Source organism: Drosophila busckii, chromosome 2R (assembly GCF_011750605.1).
Source record: "Drosophila busckii strain San Diego stock center, stock number 13000-0081.31 chromosome 2R, ASM1175060v1, whole genome shotgun sequence".
Classification (NCBI taxonomy): Eukaryota; Metazoa; Arthropoda; class Insecta; order Diptera; family Drosophilidae; genus Drosophila; species Drosophila busckii.
This window is the reverse complement of record NC_046605.1, coordinates 7,105,169-7,124,456: the sequence shown is the minus strand read 5'-3', so window position 1 is coordinate 7,124,456 and position 19,288 is coordinate 7,105,169. Positions and strand designations below refer to the sequence as shown.

Sequence of the window (19,288 nt, the reverse complement as noted above, 5' to 3'; positions counted from 1 at the left end):
TCCACAACAGTCCAACTCGCCAGCCAGCCAGCCAAGTCATGCATCAGCAGTCAGCAGCGCGTTTCACTCTTCTGACTCTTTGGCTCATAAAAAATGAAAAAAAAAACAAAAACTTGGCATGCAAATCGCGCGCGCTCGCGTTCGCTTTACAATTTTCAATGCCAATCCAAAGCTGCGCGTAGGCTTCACATCGCATCTCTTTAGCTTCGCTCTCACTCACTCTTTGGCTTCGACGATGACGTGTGCCACTCTTTTGCAGCTTGTTGGGGCCTCTGGCCAGCTGTCGTTTCATTCAAACTGAGCGACGACGAGACGAGACACCGATGAATGAAAATGCCAAAGCAGCGACAGCGGCAGCGGCCACGCAAATGTTGTGGGTGTGACACCAACGCTGCTTTAGGTCACAATTGTGGGTGTGTATGTGTGTGTGTGTGCGTTGCTCAACTAAAAGTTACTCTACACTTACTAAAGTTTGTTTACTTCAGCAGCTACTTGCAGCGTATGCGTATACTTAATATTTTATACAAACTGCCAGCTGATTGATAAGCCTGTTCTTGTTGTTGTTGTTGTTGTTGTTACTTTTAGCTGTTGTAGGTCGTTCTCTTGGCACCGCCAACTTCAAGTCCAGCCAAGGTTAATTGCTCACATGCAGTGGGCTGTTCGATTTTTTTTCTTCTTTGCTTATATACAAGCATTAGCATTTGTTGTTGTAGTTTTCTTAAGCTTTTGTTTATATATATTGTTAAATTGTTATTTTTTTTGGCTGCGCGGGTGTTTTGACTATATAGCATTACCTTCTTTGGTCGCTCACCTGCGCATCTACCAAGCGCCCACGTTAGCCACGCTGCACCCCCCGCTCTCTGAACAAAGTGATAGCAAAAGATACGAAATTTCTGAGACAGTTTGTTCATTATTTATTTTTATTTGTTTTCAAGAACATAATTATGTTGAAATTATGCGCAACATTTTCAAATCAATTACAGTCACTAAAAAGTGTTTAGTACAAAAAATAAATGCCATTAAAATTAATAAAAAATAAAAATCACTTAAGAGTCTAAACAATTTATTAATGTCATAATCGTTTGGATTTGACATTATAGAAATTATAGAAATTTAAAAAGTTACATTTTCAAATCAATTATAGCCACTAAAAAATTTCTTTATAACAATAACATTTTATTTAAAATACTATAAATGCCATTGAAACTTAAAGAAAATTAAAATCACTTAGATTCTAAACAACTTATTTATGGCATTAATTTTTAGATGCTATATTTGGCATTATAGAAATTATAGAAAATTAAAAAGTAACATTTACAATTTAATTACAACCGCTACAAATTATTTATTGCATTAAGTTTGCAATAATTTTCGAAGCCAAATTAGCCGCCAGCTCAATTTACAGTCTCTTAACTGATTTCAATGCTTTTTTTATTAGAAAAATATAAAAAATTATAGAAAATTAAATAGCAACATTTGCAATTCAATTAAAGTCTCAACGAAATTTTATAGAATTTTTTAAATATTATATTTCTTTAAGAACTTATCAGCAAATTCTTCGCTCTTAATTAAAATCACTTTAGAGTCTGCACAAATTATTTATGGCATTAATTTTTAAATCAAGTCACAGTCACTAAAAAGTTTCTGTATAACAAAAACATTTCATTTAAAATACTATAAATGCCTTTAAAATCAAAAAAGAATTTAATTTCTATATTTTTAATTTCTATATTTGGATATATAGGATAAATTGTAGCAATTTAAGCATTGCCATTTGCAATTCAATTACAATCGCTACATACTTTTTATTGCATTTAATTTGGCATACTATTTTATTCTTTCAAAATATAACATAAATTTATTATAGAAATTATAGAAAATTAAATAGCTAAATTAAATTCAAAACAGTCTCAACAATAATTTAATAGCATTTTTTTAAATACTATATTTGGCATGGGCATAAAAAGAAGAAGAATATTTGGCATTTATATTTTCTTCAACAACTCAACAGCAAATTCTTTGGTTTACTTTCTTTTTAAGATTTTGTTACTTTTACTTCTGTGCACTCCGCACAAAAGAATCCTCCGCATGCAAATCACAATTTAATTCAATTTTCTAGCTGCAATCTCTAGCCCCACCCCCTTCGTTGAATTCTGTTGCTGCTCCTTTGTACACAACTTAAGTACATATCAGTTTGAGAAATTAAAAGCATTTTGCGGTTCGGCTGACTATCGCAGCCGCGTGCCGCCCCAACCGCAGCTCTAACGACATTTCAATGATTTGCTGCTGCTGCTGCTCATGTTGCTGCTGCTGTTGCTTGGGGCCAAGCGTCACCAAGTTGGCCACGTGCGCAGCACAAGGCAGCAGCCAAGCCATGGCAAAGTCGAACGACAGGCCAAACAGACGGCACAAAAGCATTGCGAATGCTCCGACGATTACGTACGAGGGCGACCTCTGTCAGTGGCTGTGTCCAGTGGCCAGTTGAGCCACCAACAACGCAACAACGCTAAGAATCTTGCGTGGCCTGCATCGGTCTAGCTAAATTTTCGTTGTGTTTAAGCCGCCGCCACGAGCGTTGCGCATTGCGCGTTCAGTTCTAACCACATGCCGCCACAATGTCCTCTTAATTTCCTAGGCTGCTGCTGCAGCTGCGATGATATCGTCGCCAGCGCGTCGTTATCCACAGTCGCCCCTCTGCCTTTTGTATACTCTATCCAGGCCCAATGTATGCTAATCAGGCGTAGTTTGCGAAAAATTAAGCTAGAAAAATGTGTAGAAATAATTATATCGTATAGCTAACTATCGTATGGCTCAGCTTAAAGTAAAGTGCTGAGTATGATAGTAATAAAATTCTTTAAAATATTTGAACTAGCTTACAAAACTCTTATACTGTAACAATTTCACTTCAGCAACTATCGTATAGCGCTTGAAAATATTTAAAAAAAAGGTAAACAGAACCCAACTCTACTTTAGAAACAAAGCGATGTTTGTTGATCATGCAAAATTGAGACTTAATCAATAAATATGTTTTTCAATCCTAATGAATTATGTACTATTGAATGTGCTTTAGCAACTATCGTATAGCGCCTGAAAACATTTTAAAGCAAAGTGTGCAGAATCCAAATTATCTATTGATCTGTAAATAAAATCAAATTGCACTTTACTTCAAAAACAATGCTGCAACTCTTTATTTCAAAGCGATGTCTATTGATTATAGAAACTTGAGAATTGTTTTTTAATCGTAATGAATTACTATTGAATTTAAACTATCGTTTAACTCTTGAAAATAATTAAAAACAAAGTGTAGAGAAACCAAATTATCTATTGAGCTGTAAAAAATCAAATTGAACTCTACTATAGCAACAATCGTGCAACTCTTTTTTAAAGCGTTGCCTGTTGTTCATTGAGAATTATGTTTTTCAACACTATTGAATGTGCTTTAGAAACTATCGTATAACTCTTTTTTCCCAAGACATGACTGTTGTTCATTTAAAATTGAGGCTTAATTAAGAATTTTGTTTTTCAATCCTATTGAATTAATATTGAATTTGCTTAGAAACTATCGCATAGAAAGCTTGGGCTTAGTTTTAAGTTTGCTACACAGACTTGAGTAAAAATTAATTCTCAAACTTGACCTTTAGAAAAGTTCAGAAAACAAACATGAATATAATTTTTAAAGTTTTATATATCTATCTACAATAGAAAGTATTGAATAGATTTCTTTTTAGTTGACTTTATGTTTGAAACTATCGTATAGGCCTATTGAAAGTATTGCATAGATTACTGAGCAGCTCAACCAATTAAACTTACCAATTAATTGCTTAAGCCAGATGAAAAATAAAAGAGTATTTAATGCTCGTTGTGGTCGCTGCTCGCTGCTCCGATCTTGTTTAATTCAACTGATTGTACTGTAGCTTCTGGAATTCGGCATTTCTTAAAGCCGCACATTGTGCGCGTCGGCAAACATCTTGAACTGTGTGTAGTGGCTGGGGAAGGGGGTGGGGGGTGGCTACGACCTGGAGTTAAAGTTGGAGCTGGAGAGCTGGACAGTCGCTGTCTTGTAGACGCTGCTGCCGCCTTCGCAATCTGGAATGAAAACAAGAAAAAAGAACAAATGAAAAAAAGAGACAGCAAAAGAAAAGAGAATAAAGTTTAAGAAATGACAATTTGTGAGCTTCGCTTTTTGCTGTTTCTGTTGTTTTGTGTATTGTTTTTGCTTTGACTTGTCTCCTGGCCAGGCCAGCCGCTTGTGTTGTCCTCTTCGCTTTCATTGTGATTATTTAAAGGCCCAAAACGCGGCTCGAGCCTGGAGCCGCTTTAACGAGGCGCTTGAGTCTTTCAGTTGAGCGCTTGCCGCGCATTTAGTTAAGCAATTATTGGTTGGCAATGCAAACAAATAATGCGTACATTGTATGCAACTGCAACAGCAAGTTGCAAGTAGCAACAGCAACTGTCTAAGTCTTGCAATTGTGCAACTTGGCCAACATACCTCCCTCAACTTAAGTCTTGAGCGCGTTGCAGCGACTTCCAAGTTAATCAAAATTCTTTGCTATCGGGCTATGAAATCTCAACGACCTTCTCTACCCCCCAGGGCGTGCCTCAGTTAGCTGCACACGCGGCAGCGCCATGTGGCGTCTGCCACGCCCAACAAAACTCTTGCCACTGAAGCGTGGCAACTCGCAACAGACGTAAGCAGCGAATTTCAAAAAAAAAAAACTCACGGATGTTTTATTTATATTTTCATACGCCTCACTGCGCATTTTGTGTCTGAGTCTGAGTCTGAGAATTATGCGCGATTTTTTAATTTATGAAGACAACAAACAAATTTGTTGCTAAGGCTGCTCTCACTATTTAAATACGACATTAGCTTAACTTTATTATATATAAACTATAATGATTTCAACATTTCATTTCATTTGCTTGTGGGCTCTTGTTGCTTTTTTTTCTTTTGCTGTGGGCAGCAGTTCCTATTGAAACTATGTGTAGGCTGTCGCATTATATTATATAATGTCTATTGTATTGGATGGGCACAAGTGTATAATGCTTAGAATATAAGCACTGAAGCACTGAATTGTTAAACGTTAACAGTTTGTTAAGTGTGGGGAGCTTGAGAAGCTGAAGCTGAAGCTGTTGATGTGGCAGAAAGAAAAATCTTTAAATTTATGGCACTTAATAAAAGGCCAGCTTAGCTGCCAGCACGAAAATATTTATATTAAATATAATAACATATTTTTAATGCTTTGAATATTTATTATTGATCTGCGCTTACTTTTGTTAAGCGTTGTCCTCCACACTAGCAAAAGTTTGTCTATCAAAGTCTTAAGCTTAGCTAAGCGCTAAAAATTCCAAAGTATTAAAGCTTTAGAGTAATTAAATTGGAATTGAATAAAAAATTGAGCCGCATTGTGTTGTTAAATAATTTTTTATTTCAATTTGTACAATCAAATTTGAAAAAGAATTTTAATTTAAAATTTTTCTATACAAAAAATTAAATAATAGTTTGCTAATTTTTCTATCAAAGTGTTAAATCGCTTAAAATTTAAAAGTATTAAATCTTTATTTGAATGAAATGAAAAATTTAATAGAATTGAATTGCCAAATAAATTGAATTTTGAATTTTATTCAAAATAAACAAAATTTTTTGTCAGCAACAAATTTCAATTATAAAATTAAATTTAGTTTGCTAATTTGTATATTAAATTATATGTTTTTTATATCAAACAAACATTTTTTAAAGTATTAAATTACTATAAAGTAATTAAATTGTTATTGAATGAAAAATTGAACAGCTCAATAATTTTAATTTTACATTTTTCTAATCAAAATAGGCCAAACTTTTTTTCAGTAGCCAATTTCCAATATAAAATGAAGTAATAGCTTGCTAATTTTCATATAAAATATATAATTAATGTACATATGTTTTTTATATCAAACAAACATTTCTTAGAGCGAGCTATATGCTGATTTGATTATATTTTGATTCTTAATTCGGTATTTATTATCGAGTTGGTCTATCAAAGTGTTAAACTGACTTAATCGCTAAAAATTCCAAAGTAATAGTTATTAAATTTTAATGGAATGAAAAATTCCACAGAATTGAATTGATAATTAAATATAATTTTAAATTTTTCTATTCAAAATAAACAAAATCTTTTTTTCTGTAGCAAATTTCAAATATAAAATGAAATAATAGCTTGCTAGTTTTTATATAAAATATGTATTAAATCTACATAAATTTTTTTTTATATGAACCAAAAATTTTTTAGAGCGAGCTATATGCTAAGTTGATTATATTTTGCTGCTTATTCACTTGTTTTCTTTTGCTTAAATGTAAAAATAAGATTTCTAATTTTAATTTTATAAATTAAATGCCTGGCAATTTATTTAAGTTCTGCTTGTGCTATTCACACAATTTGCCAAAGTCTCTTCATCAGCTCTGCTTGATGAACACTTTTTACTTGTTGAAAACGCCATAAATTTTCAATTAAATTTCATGCTTAGTTCTTCTTTTACTATTTGCCTGCTCTTAAGTCTAGACATGCAAACTTTGGGGGCAGAGGCAGCGGCGTCTGATTGGCGCCGATTAAGCAATCCCCGCAGCCAGATTATTCTTGGGCTATTGCATAATGTTGACTTGGCTGACTTTGGGTTTATTTTTTTTTTGAGGAGTGTGTGTCTGCAATTATTTGTGAATTAACATTTATAACACTTGATCCTGTGCAACGGATACGTTTGGGGCAAGTAGAAAGCGTGTTGCCAGCCCAGCCAGACGCGCTTCGTTGCATTTAAAAAGCATTTTTCGTGCCACAGCAGCAACAGCAACAACAATAAATATTTTACTCTTAGCTGTTGTCTGTCCAATTTGTACATTTGTCCATTTGATTGTATGTCTGTTATGCGGATTCATTGCAACCGCAGCCAAGAGACAACCAGTCAGTGTTGCTGCTGTTAATGTTGCTGTTGCTGCCGCTGTGGCTGCTGCTGTTGCTGCTGCTGCTGTTGTTGTGCTAAATTTCACACCAACAATGAGCGCGCGCCACAATGAATGAAAATGAGTGACACTTTGGCTTTGGCTTAAACTGCTGCCGCTGCTGCTGTCTCGCTTCGGGCCAGGCTAAATCGATACCTTAATTCAAAGGCACGCCAGACTGCATTTTTGGTTAATCAACAGCGCATTGCCGGCAGTCCGCTGCCCCATCCGCCAGCCGCCGGCACGCGTGTGATTTCCTGTGGCCCAGTGCAACGTTTCAGGTTGCAACTTGCCAAAAAAGAGTGAAAACAAAAGCAACAAAAGTGTCGAGTAAAGAACTCTCAATGCCAAGCGCTTGTTTTGAATTTAAGTCGCGCAGCTTAAGCAGCACAAGTAGCCGAAAGTTTAGAATGGCAATAAGCGTAGCTTGAATTTAAATTTGTTAAACTATTTATGACATATAAAATGTTATATTTAGTTAACATTTGTTATTTATTTGCGCTGCCTGCGAAATTTCATTGTTAGCTCAAGTCAAAGTCACAAGCAATTTCGTGCTTAAATTTGTTTCAATTAAAGACATTTTTTATACGAATGTCACTATTTATATTTCGGCAACTGGCAACACTACAAAATATAGTCCTATTTTTTAGCACTACTGTTCTCAGAAAGTTTTGCTCTAACACGCGCTTTTTGTTTTTTTAAATTGAGTTAAAAAATATCAAATCGGCCAACAAATTCAAATTTCAAGGGAAGCTTTTCGTTTGTTATTTTTTCACAACTTTCGACATGGATTATCTCAACAAGACTGAGTCCACTGTACTTAGTTCTCTTTATGGCGATTTAATTTTATAAAATTGAATTTTTATAAAATTCTACAATTAGCTTTGTAATATTTGTGACTAAATTCTTGTTAGGACCAAGTCTGCTAATAAGAAAAATCAAAGCTCAAAATCAATTAATACTTTTAATCGCATTTAGCTTGCATCTATTAGATTTGATCGTTTAAAAACTGTAAATGGGTGTAAGGATATTAATTCGAATTCCATGTTGTTTGCATTTTTAGTTCAAATAAATGAACAAACTTCAAGCTAAGGCCTATATCTTTAGCATAGCTTATTAAGTTTGTAGAGACTGCTGGTCACAAGGTTCAGTGTTGCCAACTTTTGAACAGGAAGTAAAGCTGTGGTTCCTACTCGAAAAAAATTAATGTCAAATATATAATCTGCTTAATTCATCAAATGGAGTTTTCAGTTTCCGCTACCTTTTTATTGTTGTGTTTATTTATGTTTATTATTGTTAAGTTTAGTGTGAAAATTTGTTAAAAGAGCGAACAAAGCTTATGAAAAATATAGAAATTGCTGTTATTAATTATTGTTTCATGGCAATAATAATAATAAATAGCCCATACCTTATTTTCATAAACTCACAGCTTTGTTGCTTTAAAACTAAATTTACTTTCTAACTAGCAAAGCTGCAGCCACAAGCTTTGAATTTGAGTTTGCCTAAAAATTCTTGTTTATAATTGAATGCTCAATTTAATTGCAATAAACTTAAGCAACAATGTTAATTTGTGCTTAACAATTGCTGCTAGTTTAGCTCAATTTATAGCCTAAAATTTATGCCAAACTTGCAGCTAAAGCAACTGAGACTTTAAATTTTGACATTTTCTAGCACCCGCATATGTTTCATAAGCTTTGTTTCAACCCTTGCTTAACTTATATAAAATCTAAAATGTTTTTGTCACTTTGCTATGGATAAACTGTCTAAAACACAAGCGCACGTTTCAATTTTTTGGGAGAGGCTGCTGCTGCTTTTGTAACTGTCTTATGTTCTGCCTGGGAATTGTGTGTGTTCGTGTGTGTGTGTTGGTTGTGCAATTGCCTTTAAAAAGCTGTTAACATGCGTTGTCATCGGCTGCTGCCATATGTTGCACGACACGACGCGTCGCGTCGCAAGCATCGAAGTTTCGAAGTCGCGTATGCGACATGAGTGCCAAACGCTGCTCTGATCGGTGGCTCTGGCTCTGGGCTGCGCCACCTGGCAGCGTTGAGCCCATTTAATGTGGCTTCAATCAACGCGTGGGGCTGCAGTTTGTCAGCATGCGTTAGTTTCTATTGAAATCAATGCGAAAGTGCAAAGCCCACAGATTTGCGTAGATCAGAGCGCTAGTTATAGCTTCCTCAGTTCACATGTGCCGTCCCTTATTTGGAAGCTTGTGTGGTGCGCAAAAAACAACAAACAACAACAACAACAAATGTACGTGTAAAAAAAACCAGCACAACAGCAACAGCAACAACAGCAGCAGCAGCAGCAGCAGTAACAGTAACAACAGCGTCGGCGGTCGAGTCAACTTGCTAGAGCGAGAGCCACTGAGTGCAGCTAAACGAGCTAACTGAAGTGCAATGTGGTCGCCTCGTCGCCACATTGGCTGACTTATGACGAAAATAATTGCGGCTATCGCGACTGGCGATCGCGTCATCGTCATCGACATCGAAAATCGCGCGACATCGTCAGCTAAACGACGCCGACGACGCTGCTGCTGCTGACGCAGCTGCTGTTTATAGAAAGCGCTGCCTGCTTAATCAGCTACCCTAGAAAATTATGCTATGTTGCAATTGGAATTAGTTAAGCTGCTCTTATTACATTTTTTGATATAAAAGTAGCAAAAGCAAAAATTTTGTAAGCTGCAATAATATTGTATTGAATTTTGCTAGCACTTACTAATAGCTTTAAAAATTTATTTATTTTTCTAGCAAAACGCTACAAATTTTACACTTTGTGCCTGAAAAATAGATTTAATATTATTATTATTATTATAAGTTGCCAACTCTTACTAATAGCTTAAGTATTTAATTTATTTTGATGGTCATCGCTACAAAGTTTACACTTTATGTGTCTTAAAGAAAATTTAATATTATTATTATTAATTGCCAGCTCTTACAAATAGCTTAAATATTTAATTTATTTTGACGGCCATCACTACAAATTTACATCAAAGAAAATTTGCTTTAAAAGCTGAACTTGTCTATTTACTTGCCTAACATAATTTATTTATATTTTTTTTTGGAAGGAACAAAACGTTGTAGCCATAAAAAAATTCAATAAAATATTTTAAAATTGTGTGGCTATTTAAAATGAAAAATTTATAAACAGTTGTTGGACTTTACCAAAGTTTATATGATTATATAGCATATTGTAGCAATATAATCTTCAATATAAACTTTGGCGTTACGAAATTCTAAGTCTGTAGCTTGGCTTTATATATATTGACTATACGATTATGTAGCTATAATATGCTATATAGTCATATGATATTATTGCTTGCAAATAGTTTAGCTAATAATGTAAACAAGCTTCTAAAATTTTAGACATTCGTAAGCAGCTTAGTTATGTCTCAAAAAAAATTTAATTAGCATTAAAATTTCTTTATCATAATTTATTGGAAGACTGCAGTCTCTAATAATTGCTACTTCTACTTATTCTACTCTTTATTTAATTACAATTTGCATATTCACTGCTAGTCACATATGCCCGCTTTTGACTTGCTTGCTCCCGTCCGTTAGACGCGGCGTATGAGTAATCAATAATAATCTTTATCGTCGCTCTTTGCTTTTGCTCGTCAGCCTGTGTGGTCGCTGCATTTAATTTTCATTACATTTTGCGACGCACAATCGATTGCCATAATAATTTTACGCAAATAAAGCAAAAGAGCGAGAGCGAGAGAGAGAGAGAGAGAAAACGACAATTTCACATATTGTAATTTAGTTAATTCGCGAACGTTCAACGTACGCAAATTCGCCAACATTGTCTGTGCATTAGCAGCATGTTGTGCTCACTGTACTTGTTGTTGTTGTTATTGCTTTTGTTGTTGTTGTCGTATCGAAGGCGACTGTGCGGCGTCTGTTGTTGACTGCGTTTGATATGCAAATTTGGTCGCTATTTACAACAGCGCAAAGTATAGATACAGATACTATTGCTTTAGATACAGAGCAAACATGCAAATGTAAATATGGCTACCCCCCCTACCCCACCCACAAACGTTCGTTTGAAAATTATAGTCACCAGTTAAATTTTGATAGCGCTAGCAGTTTATCCTTTTTTTTTTTACAACAATTGCTTGTAGCTTTGACTTGCTCAATCTTCGCTTAGGCGCTTCATTTGTTGCCAATTGTTTTATTGTTGATTGACTGCGTACAACTGTTGTCGGCTGTACCTGGCGTATGCGCAATATTTAGCGAGCCCAGCAGCCACTTAACGCAACGCCTTGACATGCCCACACGTAGCAGCGACGACGACAGCAGCAGCAGCAACAACTTGCAACATGCCTTGGAAAAACTTTTTGGAATTTATGTTGGGCTGCAATTTTATTTTTTTATGTGTATTTAATTCTATAATACACTAATTGTGGGCAGTTTATTAAATTCTTAGACATTTTGTAACAGCAGCAATAAAACAAAGCGCAAGTTAAAGTTAAAAGACTTTAAGACTTAGATTCGTTTAAACTTTAAACAAAATTTTGCAATTTAATTTGAAAGCTAAAAAGCTACAATCGACTTATTGAATTCATATATCATTTCAATTTATATACATAAGTTATGTTAACTTAAAATGCCAAAATTCTTATTAGCAATTTTTATAAAGAAATTGAAAGCTAATGTTGGGAATTAAGCAAAGCAATTGAAATTTATTATTAATTTAAATTTATGCACCAATTCTTATAACAAGTTTAAACTTTACAATATTAAATACAAATGTCTAAGACCAAATAAGTTTGGAGTTGGGGAAAGCAATTTAAATTTATTGTGAATTTAAATATATAAATCAATTCTAATAACAATTTTAAACTTTAAAATATTAAACACAAATGTCTAAGACCAACAATTTGTATAATGAAATTGAAAAGTGACTTTGGAGTTGAAGAAAGGAATTTAAATTTATTGTTGATTTGAATTTATGTTTCCAGCTCTAATTAAAATTAAATACAAATTTCTAAGCATTAACTCTGCCTTGCATTTAACAACAACAAATTGAACTTTGTTTAATTGTTGTTGCTTGCCTTAGAGCATTTGCCATTCGTTTTGTTTGCTTGCTTAGCACTTTGTTTTATTTTTTACTTTTGGCTGCTAGTTAAGCTCAGCGGCGTGTAAGAATTTCTTTTGAAATGCAGTTGCAACTTGCAACTTGCAACGTGTGCGCGTGCTGCAGCGAAATTTATAATGTGGCATGCAATTAATTCACTGCCAGAGCTGCCATTGCCCATTGCCAGTTGGTTTTTGGGCTTAAGGGCGCGAAAAATTATCACACCATTCAAATGACGCTCACATTGACTGCCGTGTGGTGGCCGCCGCCGCATGTTGCAAGTTGTCTTTGGCGGCAAAACATTTAACAAGCTCAGCTGTCCAGTTAGCCAGCTTGCAACACAGCTGCAGCTAGCAACGATGTGGCATGCCACCAAGCTAGCGCACGCTAGGCGTCCAATTGGCTGCTCTGGAGCAAACAATGGAGACTCAACTGTGTGCACTGACCACTGGCCGGTGGTGGTCCCTTGCTGTCAGCAGCTCGAGCCGCTGTCAGCGCTAATTTGTGGCCAACTCAGTTGCCGATTTGTTGTGGCCAAGAACAAAATATAGCCATAAATGTTTAGCACTTTGCCTGCAATAAAAATCTGCATGTGCAAATTACAAAACTGAAGCGTATACTTGATATACAAAGCTACAAATGCCTGCGAGTATTTTCCCACGTCTCATTAAAATTGCAAGCACAAGTAACTTGCAACAGTCTGTGGCACACACAGCGACGTCTCATGCTGTTCGCGTTCTTTTACTTTCTATCTCATCATTGTGGCATTGCCAATCGTCAATGTCCTCCTCATCGTCGTCGTCGTCGTCGTCATTATTGTCAACTCTCAACCAGTTGCCAATCGTCGAGTTCGCTGTATGTCTGTCTGGCTGTCTGGTCTGCCTGCCGTTCTAGATTGATGTATCTGCAGTGTGCACTCAAACTGTAGCCCAAAAAATCAGCTACAGAACACAGAACTGCAGACAGTTTGTGGCCTCAGGCCTTGGCTCATATCTATGCGAAGCATTTTGTAAAAATTCAACTTGAGACTCAACTACAGCTAAACATTCTTTAAATGTAATTAAACCACAGACTATAGCATATGGAGCTGTGTATAGCTTCAGACAGAACTCTGCTTGCTTCGCACTAATTTTAATCAGCTTAACTAAGTTTACTGTTTACGCTTCACTTCACTTTTGTGCTAGACTTTGCAGCAATATTTATATAAACTCTGTTTATTGTTTTATTCATGTTATAATAAATATAAAGCTAAATATTTTGCTGCTTAAGGAGCCTAATAAAGTTTAAATGAAATTAGCCTTATTTAGCAGCATAATATTTATTTGTCTATTTATTATAAATTGTTAAACATTTCAACAAAAGTTTGCTAGTCAATCAACAGCTTTTTACAAGTTAATCAAAGAACAATTTACAATGCTAGTAAATGAAAAATATAATGCAGCAACAATTTAGCGCATTTATTGTGCATAACAAAACGTTATTATCAAAATGCTTTTAATTGCTTAAATTTTATATTCATTGCTCAAAAGTGTGCAGTAATTTGTATTTCAACTATGAACTTTAGTTTCACTTGCAAAATTATTTAATATTTTTTGCTTGTGTCAACTCAAAAGAAAATAAAGAAGCAGCTGCTAAAGTTAATGTTTAGTCCAGCAACAATTTAGCAGATTTATTGTTTTATTATCAAAATGATTTTAATCACTTACAATTTATTTTCTTTGTTCAAAAGTGCGCAGCAATTTGTATTTAATCGAATATGAAAAGGGGGGTTTGCTTTAATTTTTTAAGCTGAATATGCAAGAAGTTTATTTATAATTTCGCTCTAAAATGATTTAATATATTTAACTTATTCTTTGTGCTTGTGTCAACTCAAAGGAAACTGAGGATAATGTTTAGTCCAACAATCAATCAGCAACAATTTAGCAAATTTGAGTTGCTTACTTATTGTTTAATGCTTTTAATTGCTAAAGTTTTATTTTCTTTGAACATTGAATGAACTCTTGTTTCGCTTGCATTTATATAATATATTTAACTTAAATATATTTAGCTTATGTGTCCAACTCAACAAACTTTGCTTCATTAGCTAAGTAGCTGCCGCCTACTCAATTGCCATCGTCTTTTATATAGATTTGACATTTGAACAAGCGATTTATAGCAACTTTATGCTTGACTTTAAGCTTTAAGTTTGCGCTACACACATTTCTTTTTATTAGGAAGCATAAAAAACAGAACTTTTAATATATAAAACACATAAATTGAATTGTTCAGTTTCTTCTTCTAGTTTAGCTCCTTTCTACACTAAAATTTAATAAGTTTTGCAAATATTGATGGCACTGCTACAAAATATTTAATTAGTTTAGCAGTTTGCAGCACTAAATAAAATAAATATTTTAAAAATTTATTGCTAACTTTGTATTGCATTAAATTGCATTTTGTATCCTTTAGCTTTCTGTCATGCTATAGCGCGTAGCTTTCAATTAATTGCAAGTGACTTTAATACGCAGTCAATTTAAACTAATAGCACAAATTACGTTTAGTCAGCGCAGCTTCCACAATGCTGTAGCTTGTAGTTTATTTTTTTTCAATATGTGCGCAAGTAACTTTTTTATTTTTATATTTGTTGTTGTTGTTGTTGTTGTTGTTTGCTGCCCACTCGTCGGTTCGTCAACTTGATTGTTTTGCTGCCTGTTATTGCTTTAATATATTTGATTCTTGTATATAATATATAAATGTGTGTGTGTGTGTGCGCCTTAATTAAAACTTGTGTATGCGCTCGTAGGAGTTAATTAGACTGCGGAGGTGGCAGTCACTTGGGGTTCGCTCTGTGTCTCGCTCTGTTGTCAACTCTGGGCCATTTCATTTCGTTGGCTTTCAAGTCAAGTTTCAGCTATTAGTCGCTCAATATTACGCGTTTGTTTGGCCTGTTGTGATCTTGTGTTCAGCTTGTTGTTACTATGGGGGTTTGTTTGGGGCCGATTGCAAGAACCCGGGGCCGTTTGGTCTGCCTGTTTCACACGCTGCTCATCAGCAATTGCTGTCACGAATTTTCCACTCGGCGCTTTTTGCCGCGCGCTACTTGTTTGTATTTTAAAATTTATTTATTTGTGCAGCATCCAGACAAACACAACACACACGCATACACATGCACAGATTGAGTGTGTCCAGTGGCTGTGGCTTGGAGCAGCTCCCAGTGCTCCTGCACAGCAGCAGAAGAATGCATTTGATCAGATAATGTAATTCGCATTTTAAATTGAGGCGCATTCCCAGTTATACTTCTTCTCACATGCATTTACCGTGGCCATGCTCCTTCTGGCCACGTCTAGTACACACACACAGGCACACTGTGGAGACTCCCTGGTCTCTGCGTTGCGGGCGTTGCATTATTACGCACAAGTAAATCATCCAAGCAGACAACGTTGTCCAGCAGTTTGAGCCGCAGCCGCAGCCTCAGCCTCAGCCTTGTTAAGTAATTTAGTTTGCCGTTTCTTTTTTCTCTTTAATTTTTAATATATTCTGCTCATTGGTTTCTTTTGTTTTAGTTTATCACTTATGCAATAAATTGTTGCACAATTAGCTTAGCGCTTTCTAAACTCAACTCGCTGACTCATCCGCTTTCATCTTTTATCATAAACTGCAACATTTTCCTTTATTCACTCTCGGGTTGCCTTTTAAGGCATTTTGCAATTAATCAATCATTTTATAGCCTATTTTCAATACGACTCTTAATTTATGCGCCTAACGTTCTGAGTTCAGAGCAGGTTTACGCACTTACTATTACTCTAATGTTCAGATATATCATTGACTTTACCATTTTTAGACATAGCTCCGAGTTCGGCTAGCTGAGCAGCTTTTTGTGTGTGTGCTTTTAATTTTTGATATTTATTGAAAGAGACTGAATCAAATAGTAATAAATAAATAAAATCTAAATTGATTTCATTTTGTTAGTGAACAAATTAATAGCGCTTTGATATTTGTTAGTATAAAAAAATACTAAGAGCGCCAAAGAACTTGCAGCAAAAGTCGCAAGAAAATATATTTAAAATTTAGACAAATTCGTAAACTAAAAAACAACAGAGACTGAAATCAATAATAGAAATCTTAACTAAAATTTTATTCTTCTCTTTCTGTTTAATCGTTGTTATGATTATCAGCCATGAGTAATATACAAAATTTTATTTCAAAAATAATAATTCTCATCTTCAATTTTTAATTCATATTTTAAATTTGCATTAGCAAAATAATACTTAAATTTATATTTATATTTTAAATAACTTGGAAATATAAATAGAAATTTAAGTATTATTCAAATTTAAAATATGAATCAAATTGTATCAATTAAAAACTAACTATAGTTAACTTTTACTTTAATAATCAAAAATATATGTTAATCTGAATAAATTAGTTACATTGTTAATTATGCTGCTCTTAAATACTTTAAGAAATAAACTAACTCAAATTATTTGATTAATTTTGAGTAGTAAACAATTAATTTTTAAATATCAAATGATCGCTTAATTAGCAACTTCGCTTGCTGTTGCTGGAATTTGATTATTTCAAAGGATTGCTAACTGCAACTTTCTTTATTTTTGTGATCTGTGCATATCTTTGTGAGATAAGCAGCAACACTGTTGGAATTGGGCATTAAATTACTTTGTTCGCAGCGCAGAAAGATCGCTGAGGATTTGCAATTCGAGCATTAGCATATCGTTGATCACTGATCTATAACTTGGCGACTTGCCGTGAGACAATTTGAATGTCAAAACCGCTTTGGGGGCAGTTGCAAGTTGCAAGTTGCAGACTGTGAGCAGCTGCTGCTGCTGCTGTTGGCCCGTTTGACGTATGGCTCATAGGCTATCGTCTAACGATTGAATTTTGATATTTGTGACACGCAGATTTTCCATCAGTGTCAACAAGGCATTGTTTGGCCAACGTCAACGTGGTTGGTCCCGCGAAAGTTTTGACTGACTGACTGACTGACAGAGTTGATCGTCGATTTTTCAACATCAGCAACACACACACGCACACACATGTATAGAGCTAACATTTGCATACAGACACACTGCGAAAAATTATAAATAAATAAAAGCAAAGCAAAGCGAAACGAAACGAAAAAAAGCAGCAAATCTTATTGTGGCCGATAAAACGCAGTCGCCGTTTTCTCTCTCTCGGGCTTCCTGGTGTCCCGCTTGTCGTTTCTGTTTGAATTTATGTACCCACACAATGGTGGTGGTGGTGGTGGTGGTGGCTTCAACGACGACTGGTTGCTGGCTTGTTGGTTTTGTGGTTGTGCCAAGTGTTGGCTAAAACACCAAACACCATTCTGTGTGTGCCCAGCGCTTGTTTATTGGCGTATAAGCGAAAATCTATCAAAAATGCATCATGCATTTATATTTATTATACGTAAACATAAAAATAATGTGCTTGACATTTGACCCGGCCCAAAACGACATAGCCATAGTCAAGCCTAGCCGCGCGGCATGTTGTTGGCCACGTCTTGAGGCCTGATTATGAAATTCGCGCACTCGCTCTAACCAACTGCACTTTGTCGGTCGCTGTGGCATTGTCTTTGGCTTAAAGTTTATAGCGGCATTTGCATTCTAACACAAATCAAATGCGACCCACTCGACACTCGCCACTTAAACGCTCGTTTATAATGTTGTTAAAATACAATAAATAGCCAGGATTCGCAGCAGGCGGCAACACACACACAAACACACACACACAATCGCACAATCGTCTCATAGCCAAATCAACTCTCGCATGCTGATTTATGAAATGTAGCCGCCGTCTTGGCGGGCAAACCAAAGCCTGACCACAAGACTAAGACTAAGACTAAGACCAGAGACCAACTGCCGAGTGCCCCAACTGCTGCTGTTAACTTGGCTTAGTCTGTTGTGCGCTGTGTGATTGTTTGTGATTGCAAGCCTTTGATTGAGTTGTTGGCCTGCTGGGCTACTGTTTACATAGCTTAGACCCTGAGCTACTTAAACATATTGAAAAGTAAGCTCCAAGTTAGACACGCGCATATAAATAAGTTAAAATCAGTAGCAGCAGCTTAAGCTTAATTTAATGCATAAGTCAACTATTTAATTTACTTACCCATTGCATAATTTCTTTTGCTGCACTTTATATTTAGTAACTATTTATTTGAAACTTGCACTTTTTAACGTATTTACACTTTTATTCATTTAAACGCACTTTGCTTTGATTCGCTGATTCGTTGATCGTCGTGCTGCTCACGCAGCGACTAACAGACTGAAACGCCAGCAGCGCCGTCGTCACTCTTGAGCCGCTGCCGCTAAAGCTGCGCTCTTCGGCTGCGCTCTCGCTCTCTGTTGCGCAGCCAACTTAACGTTTTAAGAGCGCGCGCTGCGTTATAGCTCGCCCACTCGCGCTCACTGCCAAAGCTGCGCTCTTGACTTTGGCGCTCTTAAGCGCTGTTCTGATTAGGCGCTTGCTTAGTATATAGGCCGTGGGGGCGTGGCTTGTGACTTATGCTTTCTGCTTGTGCGTATTAGATTTTATAGACTCGCTGCTAACATGTCCATTTTGGGCTGTGCCTTATGTACATTGGGCCGCGACAAATAAGCAAACAAATGACTGGCGATTGAATATGAAAATTTAATTTACACGTATTTCGTTATAATATCACGTCTCTCTATATTTTTTTTTGTTTGTTTGTCAGTGTGCATTTGATTATTTTATAACCACAATTTGTTGGGTGTAACCAGTTTGCGAAATTTGCCGTGCTCAAAATATGAAATCAGCGTTTTGTATTTAAACTTTGGTGGGCGTGAACACGAGACACGATTTGTTTTATGTTCATTTTAGTCGTATGACACAATTTGCTTTGTGTAGCTCTAAAGCTCGCACAGCTACTAAACTAATCTAATGCGCTCACTATGATTTTTCTATAAGGTTAAAGATTGTTGCTGTGTGTATTTTTTCTTATTTTTGGTTTTAATTAGCAGCGTGTTGCTTTGAAGTTTTCTAATCAAGTTGTAACTGCTATAAATAAACAGACAATTTAGAATTGCAGATTTAACAAAGCAGTGACAATTCAAATTCAAGGACCAATTGCTTGCCAATTGTTAATTGTAAACTGTATTGAAAGCTTTAAAGTGTTTATTTAGTAAATAAACTTGTAAAACAAAATACATTGAGTTGATTAAAAATGCTGAGCGCTTATTTAAAATACAAAGCTTTAGCTATGTAATGGTTAGACATTTTAATCATTTA

At 35.4% G+C, this 19,288-nt stretch overlaps 1 protein-coding gene and 1 long non-coding RNA gene across 2 annotated transcripts in view; one reads left to right on the top strand and one right to left on the bottom strand.

Annotated features, from left to right (window-relative positions):
• The window catches only part of LOC108597110 (serum response factor homolog), a 38,106-nt gene that overhangs the window by 10,021 nt on the left and 8,797 nt on the right, over positions 1-19,288 (top strand). The window lies entirely within an intron of this gene.
• LOC108597112 lies at positions 1,958-18,291 on the bottom strand. The gene is made up of 3 exons (XR_001915076.1): positions 18,149-18,291; positions 3,811-4,086; positions 1,958-2,760 (listed from the first exon to the last, which is right to left on the bottom strand). It is a non-coding gene; the product is annotated as an uncharacterized LOC108597112 (long non-coding RNA).